Genomic DNA, 8121 nt, shown 5'->3' on the forward strand with positions numbered 1-8121 from the left:
AGGGGGGGGTGTGGGTGGGGGCAGAGAGGGGCGAGGGGGGCGGGGACGCGGTTGTGCAGAGCGCCTGCGTGGGGGTTGCGTGCGTGCCGTGGCGTGCGTGGGGGTTGCGTGCGTGCCGTGGCGTGCGTGGGGGTTGCGTGCGTGCCGGGGAAGGGAGCCCCCGGAGCGACTGCTGAGGGACACAGCGGCGAGCAAGCATGGGTGAAGGAGCTGAGGGTGTGAGCAGGGCTGCAGCGAGCAGGTCCAAGGTAGGTTTGTGTTTATCTTTTTGAGAAGGGAAGAGGGTGCCTAGGATGCTTGGGAAAAGGGGAGGGAAGGTCCCAGGAAGTGTTTGGGGGAAAGGTGCGTGTTTGGGGAGGGACCGGCTTCAGTGCAGGGCAGGTATGGGGGTTGAGTGCAGGAGGGTTAGCTGCGTGGAGGGGAAGGGAGCTCAGAGGGAATGGGGAGGGCCACCGCGAGCGTGGGGGAGGGAGGTGAGGATGGCAGCGGAGCCCCAACTGAGAGGTTGAAGTTAGGGTTAGTTTTGAGAGGCAGGAAGAGGGTGGATGGGATCCCTTGGAAAAGTGGAGGCGAGGTCCTAGGAAGGGTTGGGCCTGTGCGAGTGCGGGGAGCGTGGAGGCGGGCAGGCACCCCTTGCCCCCCGAGCGTGCGTGGGGGTTGCGTGGGTGCAGGGGAAGGGAGGCCGGAGGGAATGGAGAGGGACACGCAGAGCCTGGGGCCCTGCGGGGAGGTTGTGAGGGGCATTCTAGGGGATAGGTTCAAGGTAGGTTTTGGTGGCTGCTGCGGTGGTGGTGGTTTTTGTTGTTGGTTTTTGGTTTTTGGTTGGTTGTTGTGAAGGGGGAAGAGGGTGGAGGATGAGGACCCCTTAGCAAATGGGAGCGGAAGGATGTCAGGAAAGGAGCCCAGAGGGGTTCCTGTGGGAATGGGCCAGGGCAGCTGGGAGGGGCTTGTGGGTAGTGCCTGAACAGAGGGGAAGGGAGAGCTGAAGGGAGTGCTGAGGGCCAGGGCGAGCAGGGGGGGACTGAGGTAAGGCTGTCAGTGGAGTTCCAGCAGACAGGTTCAAGTGAGGTGTTTTTTGTTGTGGTTTTTGGCTTGCTGTGTGTGTTTGTTCGTTTGATTGTTTGTTTGAGAAGGGGGTAGAGGGGTGGGTAGGTTGGATGCCTTTGAGCTGATGGGGAAAGTTTCCAGGAGGGGGGGGGGTGTGGGTGGGGGCAGAGAGGGGCGAGGGGGGCGGGGACGCGGTTGTGCAGAGCGCCTGCGTGGGGGTTGCGTGCGTGCCGTGGCGTGCGTGGGGGTTGCGTGCGTGCCGTGGCGTGCGTGAGGGTTGCGTGCGTGCCGGGGAAGGGAGCCCCCGGAGCGACTGCTGAGGGACACCGCGGCGAGCGAGCATGGGTGAAGGAGCTGAGGGTGTGAGCAGGGCTGCAGAGAGCAGGTCCAAGGTAGGTTTGTGTTTATCTTTTTGAGAAGGGAAGAGGGTGCCTAGGATGCTTGGGAAAAGGGGAGGGAAGGTCCCAGGAAGTGTTTGGGGGAAAGGTGCGTGTTTGGGGAGGGACCGGCTTCAGTGCAGGGCAGGTATGGGGGTTGAGTGCAGGAGGGTTAGCTGCGTGGAGGGGAAGGGAGCTCAGAGGGAATGGGGAGGGCCACCGCGAGCGTGGGGGAGGGAGGTGAGGATGGCAGCGGAGCCCCAACTGAGAGGTTGAAGTTAGGGTTAGTTTTGAGAGGCAGGAAGAGGGTGGATGGGATCCCTTGGAAAAGTGGAGGCGAGGTCCTAGGAAGGGTTGGGCCTGTGCGAGTGCGGGGAGCGTGGAGGCGGGCAGGCACCCCTTGCCCCCCGAGCGTGCGTGGGGGTTGCGTGGGTGCAGGGGAAGGGAGGCCGGAGGGAATGGAGAGGGACACGCAGAGCCTGGGGCCCTGCGGGGAGGTTGTGAGGGGCATTCTAGGGGATAGGTTCAAGGTAGGTTTTGGTGGCTGCTGCGGTGGTGGTGGTTTTTGTTGTTGGTTTTTGGTTTTTGGTTGGTTGTTGTGAAGGGGGAAGAGGGTGGAGGATGAGGACCCCTTAGCAAATGGGAGCGGAAGGATGTCAGGAAAGGAGCCCAGAGGGGTTCCTGTGGGAATGGGCCAGGGCAGCTGGGAGGGGCTTGTGGGTAGTGCCTGAACAGAGGGGAAGGGAGAGCTGAAGGGAGTGCTGAGGGCCAGGGCGAGCAGGGGGGGACTGAGGTAAGGCTGTCAGTGGAGTTCCAGCAGACAGGTTCAAGTGAGGTGTTTTTTGTTGTGGTTTTTGGCTTGCTGTGTGTGTTTGTTCGTTTGATTGTTTGTTTGAGAAGGGGGTAGAGGGGTGGGTAGGTTGGATGCCTTTGAGCTGATGGGGAAAGTTTCCAGGAGGGGGGGGGTGTGGGTGGGGGCAGAGAGGGGCGAGGGGGGCGGGGACGCGGTTGTGCAGAGCGCCTGCGTGGGGGTTGCGTGCGTGCCGTGGCGTGCGTGGGGGTTGCGTGCGTGCCGGGGAAGGGAGCCCCCGGAGCGACTGCTGAGGGACACCGCGGCGAGCGAGCATGGGTGAAGGAGCTGAGGGTGTGAGCAGGGCTGCAGCGGGCAGGTCCAAGGTAGGTTTGTGTTTATCTTTTTGAGAAGGGAAGAGGGTGCCTAGGATGCTTGGGAAAAGGGGAGGGAAGGTCCCAGGAAGTGTTTGGGGGAAAGGTGCGTGTTTGGGGAGGGACCGGCTTCAGTGCAGGGCAGGTATGGGGGTTGAGTGCAGGAGGGTTAGCTGCGTGGAGGGGAAGGGAGCTCAGAGGGAATGGGGAGGGCCACCGCGAGCGTGGGGGAGGGAGGTGAGGATGGCAGCGGAGCCCCAACTGAGAGGTTGAAGTTAGGGTTAGTTTTGAGAGGCAGGAAGAGGGTGGATGGGATCCCTTGGAAAAGTGGAGGCGAGGTCCTAGGAAGGGTTGGGCCTGTGCGAGTGCGGGGAGCGTGGAGGCGGGCAGGCACCCCTTGCCCCCCGAGCGTGCGTGGGGGTTGCGTGGGTGCAGGGGAAGGGAGGCCGGAGGGAATGGAGAGGGACACGCAGAGCCTGGGGCCCTGCGGGGAGGTTGTGAGGGGCATTCTAGGGGATAGGTTCAAGGTAGGTTTTGGTGGCTGCTGCGGTGGTGGTGGTTTTTGTTGTTGGTTTTTGGTTTTTGGTTGGTTGTTGTGAAGGGGGAAGAGGGTGGAGGATGAGGACCCCTTAGCAAATGGGAGCGGAAGGATGTCAGGAAAGGAGCCCAGAGGGGTTCCTGTGGGAATGGGCCAGGGCAGCTGGGAGGGGCTTGTGGGTAGTGCCTGAACAGAGGGGAAGGGAGAGCTGAAGGGAGTGCTGAGGGCCAGGGCGAGCAGGGGGGGACTGAGGTAAGGCTGTCAGTGGAGTTCCAGCAGACAGGTTCAAGTGAGGTGTTTTTTGTTGTGGTTTTTGGCTTGCTGTGTGTGTTTGTTCGTTTGATTGTTTGTTTGAGAAGGGGGTAGAGGGGTGGGTAGGTTGGATGCCTTTAAGCTGATGGGGAAAGTTTCCAGGAGGGGGGGGGTGTGGGTGGGGGCAGAGAGGGGCGAGGGGGGCGGGGACGCGGTTGTGCAGAGCGCCTGCGTGGGGGTTGCGTGCGTGCCGTGGCGTGCGTGGGGGTTGCGTGCGTGCCGTGGCGTGCGTGAGGGTTGCGTGCGTGCCGGGGAAGGGAGCCCCCGGAGCGACTGCTGAGGGACACCGCGGCGAGCGAGCATGGGTGAAGGAGCTGAGGGTGTGAGCAGGGCTGCAGAGAGCAGGTCCAAGGTAGGTTTGTGTTTATCTTTTTGAGAAGGGAAGAGGGTGCCTATGATGCTTGGGAAAAGGGGAGGGAAGGTCCCAGGAAGTGTTTGGGGGAAAGGTGCGTGTTTGGGGAGGGACCGGCTTCAGTGCAGGGCAGGTATGGGGGTTGAGTGCAGGAGGGTTAGCTGCGTGGAGGGGAAGGGAGCTCAGAGGGAATGGGGAGGGCCACCGCGAGCGTGGGGGAGGGAGGTGAGGATGGCAGCGGAGCCCCAACTGAGAGGTTGAAGTTAGGGTTAGTTTTGAGAGGCAGGAAGAGGGTGGATGGGATCCCTTGGAAAAGTGGAGGCGAGGTCCTAGGAAGGGTTGGGCCTGTGCGAGTGCGGGGAGCGTGGAGGCGGGCAGGCACCCCTTGCCCCCCGAGCGTGCGTGGGGGTTGCGTGGGTGCAGGGGAAGGGAGGCCGGAGGGAATGGAGAGGGACACGCAGAGCCTGGGGCCCTGCGGGGAGGTTGTGAGGGGCATTCTAGGGGATAGGTTCAAGGTAGGTTTTGGTGGCTGCTGCGGTGGTGGTGGTTTTTGTTGTTGGTTTTTGGTTTTTGGTTGGTTGTTGTGAAGGGGGAAGAGGGTGGAGGATGAGGACCCCTTAGCAAATGGGAGCGGAAGGATGTCAGGAAAGGAGCCCAGAGGGGTTCCTGTGGGAATGGGCCAGGGCAGCTGGGAGGGGCTTGTGGGTAGTGCCTGAACAGAGGGGAAGGGAGAGCTGAAGGGAGTGCTGAGGGCCAGGGCGAGCAGGGGGGGACTGAGGTAAGGCTGTCAGTGGAGTTCCAGCAGACAGGTTCAAGTGAGGTGTTTTTTGTTGTGGTTTTTGGCTTGCTGTGTGTGTTTGTTCGTTTGATTGTTTGTTTGAGAAGGGGGTAGAGGGGTGGGTAGGTTGGATGCCTTTGAGCTGATGGGGAAAGTTTCCAGGAGGGGGGGGGGTGTGGGTGGGGGCAGAGAGGGGCGAGGGGGGCGGGGACGCGGTTGTGCAGAGCGCCTGCGTGGGGGTTGCGTGCGTGCCGTGGCGTGCGTGGGGGTTGCGTGCGTGCCGGGGAAGGGAGCCCCCGGAGCGACTGCTGAGGGACACCGCGGCGAGCGAGCATGGGTGAAGGAGCTGAGGGTGTGAGCAGGGCTGCAGAGAGCAGGTCCAAGGTAGGTTTGTGTTTATCTTTTTGAGAAGGGAAGAGGGTGCCTAGGATGCTTGGGAAAAGGGGAGGGAAGGTCCCAGGAAGTGTTTGGGGGAAAGGTGCGTGTTTGGGGAGGGACCGGCTTCAGTGCAGGGCAGGTATGGGGGTTGAGTGCAGGAGGGTTAGCTGCGTGGAGGGGAAGGGAGCTCAGAGGGAATGGGGAGGGCCACCGCGAGCGTGGGGGAGGGAGGTGAGGATGGCAGCGGAGCCCCAACTGAGAGGTTGAAGTTAGGGTTAGTTTTGAGAGGCAGGAAGAGGGTGGATGGGATCCCTTGGAAAAGTGGAGGCGAGGTCCTAGGAAGGGTTGGGCCTGTGCGAGTGCGGGGAGCGTGGAGGCGGGCAGGCACCCCTTGCCCCCCGAGCGTGCGTGGGGGTTGCGTGGGTGCAGGGGAAGGGAGGCCGGAGGGAATGGAGAGGGACACGCAGAGCCTGGGGCCCTGCGGGGAGGTTGTGAGGGGCATTCTAGGGGATAGGTTCAAGGTAGGTTTTGGTGGCTGCTGCGGTGGTGGTGGTTTTTGTTGTTGGTTTTTGGTTTTTGGTTGGTTGTTGTGAAGGGGGAAGAGGGTGGAGGATGAGGACCCCTTAGCAAATGGGAGCGGAAGGATGTCAGGAAAGGAGCCCAGAGGGGTTCCTGTGGGAATGGGCCAGGGCAGCTGGGAGGGGCTTGTGGGTAGTGCCTGAACAGAGGGGAAGGGAGAGCTGAAGGGAGTGCTGAGGGCCAGGGCGAGCAGGGGGGGACTGAGGTAAGGCTGTCAGTGGAGTTCCAGCAGACAGGTTCAAGTGAGGTGTTTTTTGTTGTGGTTTTTGGCTTGCTGTGTGTGTTTGTTCGTTTGATTGTTTGTTTGAGAAGGGGGTAGAGGGGTGGGTAGGTTGGATGCCTTTGAGCTGATGGGGAAAGTTTCCAGGAGGGGGGGGGGTGTGGGTGGGGGCAGAGAGGGGCGAGGGGGGCGGGGACGCGGTTGTGCAGAGCGCCTGCGTGGGGGTTGCGTGCGTGCCGTGGCGTGCGTGGGGGTTGCGTGCGTGCCGGGGAAGGGAGCCCCCGGAGCGACTGCTGAGGGACACCGCGGCGAGCGAGCATGGGTGAAGGAGCTGAGGGTGTGAGCAGGGCTGCAGCGGGCAGGTCCAAGGTAGGTTTGTGTTTATCTTTTTGAGAAGGGAAGAGGGTGCCTAGGATGCTTGGGAAAAGGGGAGGGAAGGTCCCAGGAAGTGTTTGGGGGAAAGGTGCGTGTTTGGGGAGGGACCGGCTTCAGTGCAGGGCAGGTATGGGGGTTGAGTGCAGGAGGGTTAGCTGCGTGGAGGGGAAGGGAGCTCAGAGGGAATGGGGAGGGCCACCGCGAGCGTGGGGGAGGGAGGTGAGGATGGCAGCGGAGCCCCAACTGAGAGGTTGAAGTTAGGGTTAGTTTTGAGAGGCAGGAAGAGGGTGGATGGGATCCCTTGGAAAAGTGGAGGCGAGGTCCTAGGAAGGGTTGGGCCTGTGCGAGTGCGGGGAGCGTGGAGGCGGGCAGGCACCCCTTGCCCCCCGAGCGTGCGTGGGGGTTGCGTGGGTGCAGGGGAAGGGAGGCCGGAGGGAATGGAGAGGGACACGCAGAGCCTGGGGCCCTGCGGGGAGGTTGTGAGGGGCATTCTAGGGGATAGGTTCAAGGTAGGTTTTGGTGGCTGCTGCGGTGGTGGTGGTTTTTGTTGTTGGTTTTTGGTTTTTGGTTGGTTGTTGTGAAGGGGGAAGAGGGTGGAGGATGAGGACCCCTTAGCAAATGGGAGCGGAAGGATGTCAGGAAAGGAGCCCAGAGGGGTTCCTGTGGGAATGGGCCAGGGCAGCTGGGAGGGGCTTGTGGGTAGTGCCTGAACAGAGGGGAAGGGAGAGCTGAAGGGAGTGCTGAGGGCCAGGGCGAGCAGGGGGGGACTGAGGTAAGGCTGTCAGTGGAGTTCCAGCAGACAGGTTCAAGTGAGGTGTTTTTTGTTGTGGTTTTTGGCTTGCTGTGTGTGTTTGTTCGTTTGATTGTTTGTTTGAGAAGGGGGTAGAGGGGTGGGTAGGTTGGATGCCTTTGAGCTGATGGGGAAAGTTTCCAGGAGGGGGGGGGTGTGGGTGGGGGCAGAGAGGGGCGAGGGGGGCGGGGACGCGGTTGTGCAGAGCGCCTGCGTGGGGGTTGCGTGCGTGCCGTGGCGTGCGTGGGGGTTGCGTGCGTGCCGGGGAAGGGAGCCCCCGGAGCGACTGCTGAGGGACACCGCGGCGAGCGAGCATGGGTGAAGGAGCTGAGGGTGTGAGCAGGGCTGCAGCGGGCAGGTCCAAGGTAGGTTTGTGTTTATCTTTTTGAGAAGGGAAGAGGGTGCCTAGGATGCTTGGGAAAAGGGGAGGGAAGGTCCCAGGAAGTGTTTGGGGGAAAGGTGCGTGTTTGGGGAGGGACCGGCTTCAGTGCAGGGCAGGTATGGGGGTTGAGTGCAGGAGGGTTAGCTGCGTGGAGGGGAAGGGAGCTCAGAGGGAATGGGGAGGGCCACCGCGAGCGTGGGGGAGGGAGGTGAGGATGGCAGCGGAGCCCCAACTGAGAGGTTGAAGTTAGGGTTAGTTTTGAGAGGCAGGAAGAGGGTGGATGGGATCCCTTGGAAAAGTGGAGGCGAGGTCCTAGGAAGGGTTGGGCCTGTGCGAGTGCGGGGAGCGTGGAGGCGGGCAGGCACCCCTTGCCCCCCGAGCGTGCGTGGGGGTTGCGTGGGTGCAGGGGAAGGGAGGCCGGAGGGAATGGAGAGGGACACGCAGAGCCTGGGGCCCTGCGGGGAGGTTGTGAGGGGCATTCTAGGGGATAGGTTCAAGGTAGGTTTTGGTGGCTGCTGCGGTGGTGGTGGTTTTTGTTGTTGGTTTTTGGTTTTTGGTTGGTTGTTGTGAAGGGGGAAGAGGGTGGAGGATGAGGACCCCTTAGCAAATGGGAGCGGAAGGATGTCAGGAAAGGAGCCCAGAGGGGTTCCTGTGGGAATGGGCCAGGGCAGCTGGGAGGGGCTTGTGGGTAGTGCCTGAACAGAGGGGAAGGGAGAGCTGAAGGGAGTGCTGAGGGCCAGGGCGAGCAGGGGGGGACTGAGGTAAGGCTGTCAGTGGAGTTCCAGCAGACAGGTTCAAGTGAGGTGTTTTTTGTTGTGGTTTTTGGCTT

This window comes from Sus scrofa, chromosome 10 (assembly GCF_054392235.1).
Source record: "Sus scrofa isolate SSC_HxYL_T2T_F1_AM1 chromosome 10, Sscrofa_HxYL_maternal_Yorkshire_Landrace_v2.0, whole genome shotgun sequence".
Classification (NCBI taxonomy): Eukaryota; Metazoa; Chordata; class Mammalia; order Artiodactyla; family Suidae; genus Sus; species Sus scrofa.